The 16,369-nt window shown below is 35.4% G+C and overlaps 1 protein-coding gene and 1 long non-coding RNA gene across 4 annotated transcripts in view; one reads left to right on the top strand and one right to left on the bottom strand.

Annotated features, from left to right (window-relative positions):
* The window catches only part of LOC143379883 (uncharacterized), a 30,553-nt gene extending 17,353 nt beyond the window's left edge, over positions 1-13,200 (bottom strand). The window contains exons 1-2 of the long non-coding RNA XR_013088579.2: positions 12,930-13,200; positions 11,142-11,290 (exon numbers count right to left, since the gene is read on the bottom strand). This is a non-coding gene — a long non-coding RNA (uncharacterized LOC143379883). The remainder of the gene's footprint in view (positions 1-11,141; positions 11,291-12,929) is intronic.
* The window catches only part of Slc8a1 (solute carrier family 8 member A1), a 356,468-nt gene continuing 352,648 nt past the window's right edge, over positions 12,550-16,369 (top strand). For 2 of the 3 annotated variants that reach the window (XM_076832590.2, XM_076832589.2), the window contains exon 1: positions 12,550-12,661. The gene's annotated coding sequence lies outside the window, so the exon portion shown is untranslated. The remainder of the gene's footprint in view (positions 12,662-16,369) is intronic. The other variant, XM_076832593.2, reaches the window with a different exon arrangement.

Below are 16,369 nucleotides of genomic sequence, written 5' to 3'. Positions count from 1 at the left end.
AGCTGAACAATAGAAACAGCTCAAATGTACTACAATAGGTGAATGGTTAAAGAAACCATAGTATATCTATATCATCCAATATATATTTGATACCTACAAATAAACTGAATGAATCTCCAAGGGATTATGTTAAATGAAAAATCCAAAAGTTATATACAATATCATTCCATCTATATAATATTCTTGAGACAACATTACAGAAATAAAGAACACATTAGTACTTGCTAGGAATCAAACTAGATGTGATAGGGAAGAGGGTGAGGCTATAAAAGGCAATGTGAAGGATCCTTGCAGTGATAGAAGTGTTGTGTACCTTGACTGTGATCCTGTTGATATCCTGGTTATGATCTTGTGCTATAATTTTTCATGATGCATCTATTTAGAAAAATGTTCAAAGGTACACTAGATTTCTCAACAGTATGTCTTACAAATGCATCTGTGTCTGTAATTATTTCAGCATAAAGTCTAATTTTCAAGATTTGTGTAATAGAAAATTTAATATAAAATGATTATTTGATGCAGTGTCCCCGGAGTTTTTTTTTAACTTAGAAGGAAAAAGCCAATTCCCATGTTAAGTGAGGTCCTCCTGAGCTGCTGTGATTATACTCTAAATCTTAGTGATTTTTCCCATTCCCAGTTCTTTTCAGATCTGATGCTACCATCAGATGGAGTCAACCATCTTCATAAAATGAATAAATATTCATTTTAACAATATTCTTTATGAATAATTTCTTCATTAAAGTTCATAACATTTCTGTAATAGGTAATATGAAAGTAATTGGGTTGCACATTTTGCATCTGGTTCTAGTAATTGAAAAATGCTGTATTTATATATGTGTCCTTAAAGGCAGCATAATCAAATATTTCTGGGATTCCTTGATTAAATTTATATATATAATTTGTTCCAACTATACTTATTGGATTTCATACAGTGTGTGTGTACCTATTTCCCATCAGGAGTAGCTAGGAATAAAAATCTGAATGTAAAGCTTGATAGGGATGAAAAAGGAGATGTTAATGTTGCCAATAAGAGGTATCTTCTACCTTGCTCCTGACTTCATTTCCTTTTTTGTTGTTGTTGTTTGGGTAGTGGAGATTGAACTCAGGAGGGACACTCAAACACTGAGCCATATCCCTAGACCTATTTTGTATTTTATTTAGTGACAGGGTGACAGGGTCTCACTGAGTTACTTTGAGTTACTTTGCACTTTGCTTTTTTTTTTTTTTTTTTTTTTTTTTTTTTTTGCTGAGGCTGGCTTTGAACTCACAATCTTCCTGCCTCAGGAGCTGCTAGAATTACAGGCTCATTTCCTTGTAATGAGCAGCTATTACTATAGGGACACTGCTACATCCATGTTCGTAGCAGCACAATTCACAATAGCAAGACTGTGGAACCAACCTAGATGCCCTTCAATAGATGAATGGATAAAAAAAAAAAAATGTGGCATTTATACACAATGGAGTATTACTCTGCATTAAAAAATGACAAAATCATAGAATTTGCAGGGAAATGGATGGCATTAGAGCAGATTATGCTAAGTGAAGCTAGCCAATCCCTTAAAAACAAATGCCAAATGTCTTCTTTGATATAAGGAGAGTAACTAAGAACAGAGTAGGGATGAAGAGCATGAGAAGAAGATTAACATTAAACAGGGATGAGAGGTGGGAGGGAAAGGGAGAGAGAAGGGAAATGGCATGGAAATGGAAGGAGACCCTCAGGGCTATACAAAATTACATACAAGAGGAAGTGAGGGGAAAGGGGAAAATATTATAAGGGGGAGAAATGAATTACAGTAGAGGGGGTAGAGAGAGAAGAGGGGAGGGGAGGGGGGAGGGGGGATAGTAGAGGATAGGAAAGGCAGCAGAATACAACAGACACTAGTATGGCGATATGTAAATCAATGGATGTGCAACTGATGTGATTCTGCAATCTGTATACGGGGTAAAAATGGGAGTTCATATCCCACTTGAATCAAAGTGTGAAATATGATATATCAAGAACTATGTAATGTTTTGAACAACCAACAATAAAAATTAATTAAGAATAAAAAAAAAGAAAAAAAAAGAAAGGCTATTAATAGGAAACTGTCTTCATCTCTATTCCCAAATTCTGTTGTACCCAAGCTATCTCAATCTCCTCTTATCTTTTTGAACACACACTATAGCCTATGATTACCATACAGTTGTCTCTACAACTTCTTAGGAGACAATTCTCCAGATGTCTCTTATATTCTGCATATCTGCTAAGCAGAAGCACTAACTTTCTTTATTTTGGACTCTATTTTTAAGGATATTCTAATAGGGAGTGCCCTTGGAATATAGAAATAATGGTTCCCTCTGGAGCACAAGGCTAGTAACATGCCTTGGGCATGGGGTTATGGCTCAGCAGTACAGCACTCACCCAGCATGTGCCAGGCTCTGGGTTTAATCCTCAGTACCACATAAATATAAATAAATAAAAGTATTGTGTCCAACTACAAATAAAAAAATATATTTTTTTTTTTAAATAAAAGATGAGGGGCTGGGGATGTGGCTCAAGCAGTAGTGCGCTCACCTGACATGCGTATGGCCCGGGTTCGATCCTCAGCACCACATACAAACAAAGATGTTGTGCCCGCCGATAACTAAAAAATAAATATTAAAATTCTCTCTCTCTACCTCTCTCTACCTCTCTCTCTCTTTAAAAAAAAAAAAAAAAAAGATGAGATCTCCTAGGGCAAAAGACACTCAAACTGATTACCCATTATAAAACATTCAGGTTCCCTAAGATCAAGTTTCTTTTTTTGTATGTGGGAAGGCATCTATGTGGGGCTTATTACCACATCTGGGCAGAGACCTAGAAGAACTGATGTAATTTTGCTGATGTCCATGCTTTTTGCTATGCCAGGATTCCTTATGTCCTTTGTCTCTGAGCCAGAAGTCCTATGTTTTATTCCAGTATCCATTAAACTGTGTCAGGCAAACTTACTGATTTGTAAGTAAGGTAAAATCTCAGAACCTTCACAGTTCTTGATACAACTCTATTGACATCACACCTACATCCTTCATTCATCACTCACCCTGACTTGCCATGTAACAAAAACAAAATGAAGAAGAGAGAAAAACTGATAAGGGAGGCTGTAAAATCTGTCAGCAATTAAGGTGTTGCAGCAACACTGTTGATTAAGCATTTCTAGATTCATTGTCAAGTAAAATTTATTATCCACAATTATAATATGATAGAGGCAAGAGACATACCTAATTGCCCAGATGAAGCTTAACGTGAAAATGATGCCTCACTGTTATATAAAGAAAAAGCTATTCACAGCTACTATAAGAATAAAATTTGAACCAGAGTAGAGACTTTGATTTTCAAGAGACTGGTGGGCTAAAAGTCAAGATTAGCATAAGTTTTTCTCTTAGACTTAGTATTTGTGATGGTGTTGGTATAAAAATCCAAGTAATTAAACTTAATTCAACTAGAATGATTTATCATTATTAACCATTTTATCAAAGTAATTGAATTCACCTTGAGCCACAAAAAAGGAAATGTGAAATATTCTATAGTGGCTTCACTATTAAATCCCCAAAGAAAGACTTATGCCCAAAAAGAGAGATGATCCAGAGGTTGCCTTATATAGGGACATCCTTATTTTTTTTTTTTTTACAGTCTTCAAAGAAGTCTCTATAACTATTGAAGTTTTGAGTGAGAGACAAATGTAAAGCTGTTACAGTCTTCCAAAATAACTCACTTTTGTCTGTTACACATATTGAAAGACATTTTCTGCCTTTGTCAAGCTTTCTTGGACCAGTTGAATTTATTTCAAAGGCATGTGCTTGCAAAAATATAAGGTACCAAATCAACCACAACCTTAAATTCACTTAAAATTTAATATTCACAGATCAAAACAACATTCTGTTTAAAATATATGATATGCAAGAATAGAATGCTGGTAAGTTAAATATCTTCATAAAGCATTGGTTTGATTATAAATCAATGGGGCTTAATTTTGAAGGTCAGGTGGTGGTGGTGATACAGCTTTACACAGATGCTACATTTTACATAATGTTTTTCACTTATACTGTACAAATGAGATGGTCCAGTCTTTACTTCACAAGAAAAGTCCAAAATCCACTTCTTCCTCTTAAAAATGGCTCTAAATATACTGACATCTATGTTTTACAGTTTACATAAACCAAATATACACGAATGAGTCAGAATCATCTCCATGTGTAACAAGTGCCTCCTTGAATTTTCAAAGTAGATTAGCAAAGTATTTACTAGGGTTTAGAGACGTATTTGTCTACTAAAGGTGTTGTCCCTTTGTATAGTTTGCATTTAGGTAGACTCGTTTCTATTATAAACCATTTGTTATTGCAATATAAAATTGTATATATCTTATGTCATCATTATATTCATTCAATGCATAATGTAAATATTTATTATGCACCTATCATCACATTACAAATACATCAGAATAAATATGTCAAGGTTTTAAAATGAGTATGAATCTTGTCCAGAGACCTTAGAATCTCTTCGGGATATGGCTCAGTGGTACAGAACTTGTCTAGCATGTATGAGGCTCTGTTAAATCACCAGTACCCTCCCCCCTACCAAAAAAAGTTACAAGAAATAATACAATGTTTACAACTTTTCTTTTCTTTCTTTCTTTCTTTTTTCTTTTCTTTTCTTTTTAACGAAAGCAAGAATTAAAGCAAAAATTCATAGAAGGAAAAAATAACTGTGTCAGGTTAGGTGAAAGAAATTGATAAAAGCATGGCCTTGGGAACTTAAACTGTCAGAAGTGAGCACAGTAGCCTGGAAATAGGATAACTCTCAAAAGTTAATTGCCCATTGTAAAAATGGAGGGCTGATGTGATAATGAATCCTTGCTACTTTATTTCCTCATGTGGTCTTGAGGGCAGCTGTGGGATCTGTACACCTGTGTCTCTTTTTGCTCGATCTGAACCAGCCATCTGTTCACTTCACTTGTAAGGTGGATAAATGGTAAATTTGGGCCAAAATAAATCATTTCTTCAATTTTCTTTATCAAGTAGTACTGTTATCATTTTACCTGGATTGAGTGGAACTGCTGGTTTTAAGACTTTCTGGTTACATTCTCCATCCTATTTTGAAGCAATGTTGACAACTGAAAATTGTAGAAATACATCAGTAACAAGAGAAAAGATACTCTTAGATTAGTGGGCTCTTTAAGGAAAAGCTGCTTGCTTTCAGCTTGAGGGGTTGGCTAACTTCACCTGAGCATCAATAGCACCAAGAGAAGTAGAAAATATTTCTTTCTTATAGTTTTGGGACTGGGGGAGATCAAATTTCAGTCCTTTATAATTAAAACAAGTACTGGCATTCCTGGTAGTTATGAGACAGATTTTGCTGCCTCATGATATCTTAAAGATAAACGAGGAAACCAACTTTCTGTGGATTGATGGGTAAATAATTTTAATTCTCTGATTTTATACTCTAGATTATAAACAGAAATAATATTTGGTGACAGAATTAAGTAGTGAAAGTACAACCTCTTTGAAGACTTCAAAATGTAAAAATAAAGTCATGTTTAAGCTTTTCAAAATGTAATTCAACAAAATTTAATTGAGTATCTCATGCACACCAGAGATTCCTAGACTCTAAGATCAGAAGGTGAAAAAGAAATGCTTTATGCCCTTGAGGCTCTCAAACCATATTACAGCCTGATATGGGTTATGAAAGACATCTGGGCATGATCAAGTTCTGGCATGACAACATTTGGAGCTTCTCTGATTCACTCTCCAGAGAAACTGGTCAAAGGTTTTGTTGCTGTTGTTGTTGTTTTATTTTGCTTTGCTTTTTAATAAGTCAAGCCTGTGAAATTATTTTAAGGGCAGACAGCAAATGGAGAAATATCAATTCATGAAAATCCAGTAAGAAAGGCAAGAGTCTTTGGTATCTGAATCCAGAATGCTTCCTCTCTTTTTCCTTTCCCAGCTCAGCAAGGTAGAATTTCTACTCCAGACTTCTGGAACCAAGAATTCAGGGCTTCTGCTTCTCTATGCTCCAACTGAAACATGTTCTTTTGGGGAGGAGCAAGACGTCAGTGTTTATCATCTAGTTGCCAACTGCCTGTTGCTGAGGCTAAGTCCTGAGCAAGTATAATCAAGAGTGAGTTGCCGACTCCCTTCCCAATCACTACCCTTAAAATAGAGGATTTACCTGCTAAGAATACTGAGACCCTAGTAGCCCCTGCCCCTACCCCTGCTCTTGAAATGGTGATTATTCTGTAACAGAAGAAACAATTCGAGGGGCCTCAGGATGGAGTCCCTCTCCCTCCACTAGTTTCTCCATTGCTAAAACATGAGTGACTTAGAGAAATTCTTGATATTATTATTCCCATGCTCAGCTTCAGAGTGTTCACTTAGAAACTTTTCCTGAGAAGAGAAGCAAGCCGTAAAACAGATGGCTCTAATTTTTTTCAGAGGAAATGACACTTCATTTTCTACTGAGAATGAAGCAGCTTAAGCTTAAGGGCATTCTCAAGAACAGTGGAGTTTTTAGTGAAAGGAGATTGGAAGGAGGTTCATGATCATCTTATTAAGATATAGCCTAGTCTGTAGTTCAGGTAATCTACAGGAGAAAAAAAATGGGCAATAAGACAGCTGAGATGAATGTGTTTGGGGTCAGAAAAAATATCAAACAAATTATTAATAAGTGCCAAGTGGAAATTCTGAAGGAGTAGAATGATAACTAAAATTAAAATTTCATTAGAGGAGCATAAAACAAGATTTGAACTAGAGGAAGTATTTAATGAACTTGTAAATAGACCACTGGAAATAATATAAATGAAGAACCTAGGAAAAGGAAAAGTGAACAGAGCTTCAGAGAACTGTGGTTTATCATTAATATACAAACATACACATGATGGGAGTATCAGAATGAGAAGAGAGAGAGAAAAGAGAAGAAAATACATTTGAAGATACAGTGGTTGAAACTTCTCAAATTTATCAACAAACAATAACCTCAATGAGCTCAAATTAGAGTAAGGGTAAAGAGTTCCACAAACCAACATATCATGTAAAAATGCTGAAAGTAAAAAATGAGGGCTCCTCTTGAAAGTGCCAAGAGAAAAACAATGTATCACTGAGAAGAGAAGTCAGTAAGATTAACAGTCAATTTGTCAGTGCAAACAATAGAGCTAGATGGCAATGGGACAGCACATGAAAATTGTTCAAAGAAAAGACTGTCAATCAAGAATCCTGTAATCAGGAAAGCTAACTTTTAAAGGAAAATGAAAATGTTTTTACAGATGAGCAGAAATGGAGAAAATTTATCTCTAGCAGACTTACCTTATGAGAAATACTAACAGAAATTCTTTAATCTGAAAGCAAGTGACACCAGAACATAATGTGAACACAAAAGTAATTGTGGGGCTGGGGATGTGGCTCAAGCAGTAGCATGCTTGCCTGGCATGCGCGGGGCACTGGATTTGATCCTCAGCACCACATAAAAATAAAATAAAGATATTGTGTCCACCAAAAACTAAATAAAAATAAATATTAAAAAAAATTATCTCTCTTTAAAAAAAAGTAATTGTTTAATCACAATAGACACTATCAATGCAAAAATTTGAATATATAATTTATATATACACAGTATAGATGTAACACATATAACAATAAGAATACAAAAGTAGGGGTAGAGAGACTAAAATACATATCACTACAATTAAACTAGTTTTACTCTGATGCCAATTTTGATAAATTTGATAAAATTATATTCCCTTTTCCTCTTACTATGGGGTCTGTTGTTGTGTGCATTATGTCTATTAAACATAACAAACCCCAAAGTACACATTGGTGTTCTCTTGCAGAAATTAAAAGAATTCTATAAACAATTTTATGCTAACAAGTTAGATAACTAATGAAACAGACAAAATCCTAGAAAGATACAACTGACTCTAGAATAATTTGAATTGACTTATAATAAGTAAAGACATTGAATTTGTAAATAAAAGCTGTCCATTAAAATAACTCCAAGACCCACATGACTTCACCAATGAATTCTACCAAACATTTCAAGAAAAAAAATAATAGCAATTCTTCACAAGGTCTTCTAACAGTTACAATGAGAAAGAAGACATTTCAATGTATAATATAAGGCATTGTGCTAAGGGAACCCAGCTGAGAAAAAAATCTTAAATTTCCTTTGTCAATGGTTCTGGAGACAGATTAAGAAAACCTTCAAGGGGTAGGGTTTGGAGCTAGTTCTGCAGTGGTAAGTAGGAGCCTTGCTTAATCTCTTTTTCTCGTTTCTAGTCATGAATTTTATTTCTTCATACAACCAAGACCCACAACCTGGAGATTTATTCCCTCATCCCTAAATTTAGCCCCTTACTTATAAGATTCTGACTTGGTAAATTCAGAATAAACATATGCATAGGAATCATTTACTTGAATTTCTGCTTATTGGTTAAATATAATTGCTTTTAATCTTGAAAGCAGATGTATCCCTATTTGTTTGCCTAAAAACTTGATGTATGCCTCACCAAGTCTTTTATAAAAGATTTCCCCATATTCTCTAAAAAGGAAGAAAAAACTTAAATCACCAAGAATTGAATATCTGTGACCTTTTAAAATGTTCCAGTCCTCCCTTCTTTCTTCCCTACTAACAATTTGTGTCAGGCATCCATTTCAGATGGCCCAGGCTAACATCATGGCCCACTTCCTTGAGTTACCGAAAATCTAAGGTAACCTGCCTGGCTATCCCGGGTTGTTGTTCATATTTTTGGATGTTCTTTTTCTTAACTATCTTGAGTTGAGTCTTTTTATGCTTTTCTTAGTACATTGTAATTATACGTAGTAGTGGGGTCCATTGTGACACGTTCATATATGCACATAACGTAATTTGTTCCAATGAATTCCCCAGTAACATCATTTTCCCTTCCACCTCCCTTCCCTTATTCCACTTCCTCTACTCTTCTACTTTTCCAAGTATTTATTTAAACATATTCTCCCATTGGTGCATTATAATTTTACATCAAATATATGAATTCATTGTCATATATTCAAACAAAAATAATAGCATAATTTGGTTGATTTTATTTCCCTTCCTCTCTCTCCCTTAATCATCTCCCTCTACTCTACTGATCTTTTTTCTTTTCAAGTGAAAGCTAGAGAGGAAAAAAATCAGTTGAGTCTTTATCCAGGTAAAGAGTAGGGTATTTGAGGTTCTTCTACCTTATACAATGGGACATCTGCCAAAATAATGGTTACTAATTCAGAGTTAAATACCATTTACCCATTTTTTACTCACTTAGCAGCACATTTAATTCACCAACAAACTTATCTTAAGGTTTGTTTACTACATGAAAAATACTGATGGATACTGGGGATTTAAAAAAACAAATAGCCCAAAGCCTCCTTCCTCCAGAAGTTCACAATTGAATGTCCCAAAGCAGAGAGACACATGGGGTCAAACATAATCCCTGCTTTAGAATGCTTGATGGTGAGGTTAGTAAAAAAACTTCAGGCAAAAAAAGAAATACTGAGCTAGGGCAAAAGACTCAGAATGTGTTCTTCTGGTTCAGTTGAAATGGGTGTGGATGTGAGCATATACTTTTTGTTGTTGTTGTTGTTTCTGATACTGGGGGTTGAACTCCGGGGCACCTAACCATTGAGCCACATCCTCAGCCCCTTTTTTTAACTTTTTAAATTTAATTTAATTTTTATTTTTTTATTTTATTTTGAGACAAGTTCTCACTAAGTTGCTTAGGGCCTTGCTAAATTGCTGAGGCTGGCTTTGAACTCAGGATCCTCCTGCCTCAGCCTCCCAAGCTACTGGGATTACAAGCATGCACCACTGTGCAAGCTGTGTGCATATCTTTTGGAGTGAAGGTGCAGAATATTCCATTGAGAGTCACAGCCAAGTGCCCACAGGAAATTGCATGTGCCCAGATAACTGTACTCTATTCTTCCCCACAGAGTTAGGAAAATAGATGTCTATAAATTAAAATCCTGATTTCCACATTTACAAGGCTCACAGGAAACCATCTGACCTCTTTCTCTGGAAACATGATAAGATGTCAACCTCTTTATCTGAAGATCTTTTCCTATACATGAACCCCACACATTCTCCACAGCTGGGAAAGAGAAGAATGGAAATGAGTCTCTGGAGCCTTCTCTTTCCCTGGAGTACTGCCTATCTGAGGTGAAGGGGGAAACCCGCCCACTTCCACAGCAAACCTTACTAAGAACAGGCCAACCTCATTTGTTAACCCCAAACTGCACAAACACAATTGGGAATATACAAACCCCCCATACCTTGGATTTTCCTAACTGCAGAGCAGAATTCCCAAGAGGTTTGAAATTAAGCCAATCAAAGTGTCTGCAAATTCTTCTCTGAACAGAAAGCAGACTCCAGACTCCAGAGCCCTGTTATATTTAGCTGTGGAGTCACTGTGGGTCTTATGGGTCTTATGTATTGACTACCTCATATATTAAATAGTCAATACCTTACATTGATATCATTCCTTATGATGTATGAAGATGCATCACCTGCATTCTTCCGTAGGATAAGTCTATGCTAAGGAGATCAAGTGTTCGCTTGACTGAGGAGGAAACAGTAATCTGTGACGTGCTCAACAATATACACCTAGTAAGTAACAGCAAGAACCAGACATAGTCTTTTGAGTCCTGAGCTCATAATATAGAATTGAATTTTTTATTAAATATGAGGGTTTTTTTCCCCTTCATATGGCTTCAAGTTTGCTCTCTGGGAATGAAATAGGTGAGAAGAGTTCAGGAATAAGAAGAGCAAATGCTCAGCCTGTCTGCATTTGGCAGAGGAATAAAAACTTCCCTCAAACCCCACCCAGGGACTCTTGTTGACACCTGCATAGTTAGGCCACTCTTACATGGTCACTCCTGGCTATAAGGCACAATAAAATAAATGTCTAGTATTTGGACTTAAAAAAATAGAAAAAAGGCAAAAAAGGAGGGGTATTGAATGTCTCCTGACCATGTTTAGCATGAGACAATATGAGGTTGGCTTGTTAAACAATCATATCTTAATTTTCCTTAGATATAATATAATATGCATAATAGTTCTGATGGGAAGCAGGGAGGAGGAAATCAGAATATCATAATATTTTGAATTTAAAAAAGCATATTCTCACCTTTTTTGTTGTGGTTGTTCTGATCTTCTTTTCAACAGAGATTGCTCAATTTTCAGTTTTCCTCAAATTTGCTCTGAATGTGTCTGTTTTGTACTTATTTTCTATTAACACATATTTTTGGTAATCTTTTCACTCCTTTTCTTTAAAATCTTAATAAATTTTTAAAAAGAGAGAAAATAATCTAATGAATCCCCATACACCTACCACCACTTTAACAATTATCATTTTGCCAATCTTGCTTCATCCTTGATCTACTCCCTCCCCTTTTCCTCTGGAGTATTTTAAGCAAACTGATTTCATTATCAATATACTAAAATAAATTATGCCTATATGCCTCAATTTTATTTTTACTTCCTCAAACAAGAGAACGAAACTAAATCATGTTTTAACATGATTTTAAAAAATAATCAATGGAAAATCATTACTGGGAAATTCTCTCTTCCCTATTTCCCTCTCAATATTGTGACCTCTTGTTATGAAAGAGTAACAACAAATTGAAAAAAGAAAGAGAAACTTTTAAAGCAAATGGTAAATTGAAAAAAATTAAAAAAAAAAACTGGAAAGTTAAGCAACCCTCTCATGGAGTACCTCTTCCTCTGCAGAGCAAGATTTATTCCATGCTTAAGAATTAGGGTACAATAGGTATCATTTAAACTATCACTGATAATGAACAAATGTAATAATTAGTATTCTGTTCAGGTATATAGTCTTTAGCATTAAAGAAAAGCTTTCTGAATTTCAAAGGATGTACTAGAGAATAGCTTAATGGGATTCACACAGTAGCCTCAATAAGAAGCTGTTTAAGTAAGAACCTGCCTCTCCTCTGTTACAGATCTTGATTACTTTGACCCTCTGCTACTTTTTTTCTTTAAGACAAATGACATAGGGTGTTAACAACCATTCCCAATTAAATAAATACATTCCGCATACATTTATTCATTCACATACAATGTTACCCATTTGTTCAGCCATTCATTTACAAATTGATTCATTCACTAAACATTTCTCAGGTCCCATAAACATCCTATTACTAAAAGATTCAAGAATGAACCATAGTTATGTCTCTATTTTCCTAAATCTAAACAAACCCACACCCTAAAAGCTTTATGTGGAAACGAGGTAGAAATTGGCTGAGCTCCTAAAATCTGGAGAGTAGAAATGCCAATCTCCAAAGTGTATTTGCAAAAACGCATAGTGGCAGGATCACGGGGTAGGGAATGGGTCTGGCTGGAAAGATCTCTATATGTGTATTTTTATCATCCATGTGTTGGATGAAGCGGAGAGCTGCCAGATAGCTTCTTTTCGACAGCTTGGAGTTACTGTTGGGAACAGATCCATGTATGGAAGCGAAAGCCGAAAGGCACAGATAAGCTGAGATCCAGCTATGCAAACCATGTTCAGAGACACTTAAAGGACAAGCATCCCAGGTCCCTCCTTTCTGGTAAATTTGGAGAAGCCATCACACCGGATCTTTTTTCACATCCAGCCCAGGCAGACTGAGCAGCTAAGACTTGACAGAGGTAGGTGCAGGGCTTTTGTGATGAAACTTATCTAAAGGATTATTTGTGAATATTCCCTTCTGAACCCTGGAGATTCTTTAAGGGAAGATGCCAGATAAAATTTTAAAAAGAAAAAAAAAAAAAAAAAAAAGGAAGATTTGGGTCGGGACTGTTGACTAAGAGATATTTAACAGCTCTGCCTTCACAAGACAGTGCAGCTTGGCTATGCAGGGAAAGTGACAACACAGATTAGCTGCCAAATAAAATCCCTTTGTCCTGGGTCACTTACCATTTGGAATTTTGTGGATCTGAGTCTTCCTCAACATTGCCAGCACCTTTTGGAATGGGCCACAGCTTCCCACAGGATTCTGATACTCCCTGCGCATTTTAGGGTGGGGTGGGTGGGATTTGTCATTTTCCTTGTTCCTTCTTCCTAAGCCAGCAAAAACTCACACGTGTGGTTAGTTCTTCCTTAGATATAGGAAGAGCTGCTCGCAAACGACATTATTATTTTTGGCAGCTGAAGTCATGTTTGCAATGTTTCTCAGCAGCTCAGAGGTTGATTACATCCTGTTCAAAGATTCTTGGGTTGTTTTCACAAACATGGGGTCTTGCGCAAGTTGAAGTTGCTGAAACCAACTGTAAGCCCTGGATTTTCTGAGTACCTTTAGAAGTTTTTCTCTCTTCCTTTCTTTCTTTCTTTCCTTCTTTCTTTCTTTGTTGTGAATGACTAAAATTTTAGGAACTTGAGGAAAATTGTTCCCCCAAATTATTATCACTTGCCTACCAGTGACCAGTACAGAAATAGTAGATTCTGGCAAAATAGCCTAAGTTATATATCTCAGAAATCTGAGGTAAAGGGATGGGTTATGAAGAACAGCTATGTGACTATTCTCTATTTCCTGGAACCTGGCTAACCCAGCTAAGTCATATCAATTTCACTTTGAGATGCTATTCCAGATAATTCCCAAATTGTAGTTATTAAATAATGAAAGCAGCTCCATTAAAATTGGGAACAAAGTTTGCAAACTCCTGCCAAACACAAAAGTCAGGGGAAAAAAATATAGGTCATATCTACAAAATATGCATATTTTTCCAAGATTGAATTAAAATAGTTCTTACACTAGATAATGGAGTTTAGACTTAAGATTTACCTTGTTGAGAATAATAGGTGTATAATTCGAGTACAATGTGAAGTGACTTTTTATTTAGTTTTCAATTTTATAATAGAGCTTAAGCTGGGGGGTGGGGAGGGAAAGAAATAGTAAATGTGATTTTCTTTCCCCATGACAAACATGATGTGGAAAATGATGAATAAAAAAGTGTAAGAAAAGAACAAAAGTAGTTTGTAAATACTAACCAAGGAGATGTTTGTTAGATGAATGAGATACCTGGAAAAAGACTAATGGATATAGAGAAAATGACTACTTATGTGGTGACTTCTTCCCAACCTTGAATGTTCCATTACACTGAAAAAGTGGCAGAAAAAGAGAAAGTACAGCTTTATTTCAACAATAATGCAGCATCATTATTAAAATTATTATTATACTAAAAGACAGATTTCATATCAAATTATTCTTTTATATATCTATTTACATTGGTACTGTGTTAAATTGACAGCACAGTTAAACTTACTCTTTCTGCATTTCTAAAATAGACTATTTTACTTCACTGAAAAAATACTAATATCCTGCATCTGAGAGAAAGAGAGAAGGAGAGAGAGAGGGAAATAAACTATGCCTTCTTTTTTTAAACTAACAGAGACAAGCTGTCATAACTTTAGCTAAAGTGGAACAGGCCTACAAAAGGATGGTTTTAAAATACTTAATTAAACACTACATACCAGCCGGCTTCCCAAAAGGAACAGCACAGCAGGAGTCTTTGCAATTTTCAATATGTAAAAGGTTCATATAAACGATGCCACTCGTATTTGTGAACAGATGCAATGCATACATGTCACCATGTACTGTTTTCTCATTTGCTGACTGCCAAGTCCATTTCAAGTGTGCAGCCTTCATGAGCAATGTCTGCTCTGTTTCTCTTCAGCAAGCAAATTTGAAAGGCAGAATGTAAGTAATAGAAAATGACTTACTGCTATTTTTATGTATCATATATTAACATTTTTGGAAAAAAATTAATGGCAGTCAAGCCGCTTGCCCTCTTGACTTGTGACTTCTTAAGCACTCGGCAGTGATGACTATACATGTACAAAATCCTGAGATCATGCTTAGAGAGGAGAATCGGAAGTGCTGGCAGTCTTATGTGAGAGCCAAATGGCTATGATGCTCTATGTTATAGTCAGCTGAGGTATGAAGCTAATTCATGGTGGTTAACAGAGAAGTTGAAATTTATCCAAATGGCATGGAGCACAGTTTTGAAGTTTCTTTCTACTTATTGGGATCAAACTAGATTGCCTGTGCCCTGGTCTATTGGAATACAATGGTTATGAGGAAAAAGAACTTTTCAGGGGCTTTAATGGGAGACAATATTTCTGAAGTTAGGAGAGTTTATATGAAAGGAAGACTAGGGATTTACTTTTCTGGCAGCATGAAAAATTTGGCCCATAGGAAAGGTCATTAAGTTTTAAAGAAAAGATACCATTGGGGGTTATACTGTTAAAAAATATATATATCCTTTCTGGGGTTATTTAAAACGACGACATTGAGTTGTCCTAGACAGAACTCTAAAGATTTCAAGAACTTAAAAATGTTACAAAAGGAGCTGGGGTAGTGGCTCAGTGGCAGAGTGCTTGCCTTGCATATGTGAGGCATGGAGTTCAATCCTCAGGACCATATAAAAATAAATAAACAAAATAAAGATATTGTGTCCATTTATAAATATATTATATATTTATAAAAAGCCTGGGACTAGGGGAATTTCCTAGGGAGGAATTTGAAGACCAAAAAGGCCATATGTTTCCCAAGGTCAATCAAAATAAGTTGGAGGATCCCCAGAATCCAGATCACCTGGTATTCTAATCAGAATTGATCTGCCCAAGCAGAACCTCTTTCAAATTCTTAATCTTAAAGTTGCATACTTTCAAGTTTCACAACAAGGTATTACAAGAAAATTGCATATCAGAGAATTGTTGAAGGCATTTTTTATGGTATTATAAAGTAGGGAAATGTAAACAATTTCAGATGGCATTTAGTGTTGTTGAGTGAAAAATGGCTTTCCCTATCCTGTTGACTTCTCCTGAAATGAGTCATGTATCTCAACTCTGTCTGCACATTAAAATCACTTAGGAGAGGTGATTACCAACTGCACCCCTGATGAACTAGCTTATGGGGTCCAGACAATAGTAGTTTATTTTTTTAATCTACCTCATGAAATTCCAATGTGCAGTCAAGATCGAGACTCAGTTTCATTTCACAATTAAAAAAAAAAAAAGCATGGTAACTAGTTTATTTATGTTTAACAGGGAAAGCTAAAAGACCCACAACTGAAGGCTACAAACATAATAAATAAATAAATAAATATTTTTACTTAGAAATGTTATTTCTGATTACTGATGGTCATTAAAAAAAAGGTTATTTCTTGGCTCTTAGGGGATTCCTATTTAAAAGTTTCCGAATTTCTAAAAAGTTTTCCCTATCAAGGAAGTGGATATCTGATAATCATTCATAGTCCTCGGTCTGAATCCTATGTGAATACTAGCCACAATTATTAAAAAGTGTAAAATGTATGTATGTGATATTATGGCTGTTAATTATAGTTGCTAAATAAAAT

Source organism: Callospermophilus lateralis, chromosome 14 (assembly GCF_048772815.1).
Source record: "Callospermophilus lateralis isolate mCalLat2 chromosome 14, mCalLat2.hap1, whole genome shotgun sequence".
In the NCBI taxonomy this organism is placed as follows: Eukaryota; Metazoa; Chordata; class Mammalia; order Rodentia; family Sciuridae; genus Callospermophilus; species Callospermophilus lateralis.
Note: the sequence above shows the minus strand (reverse complement) of the source record. Positions and strands in the feature narration are given on the sequence as shown.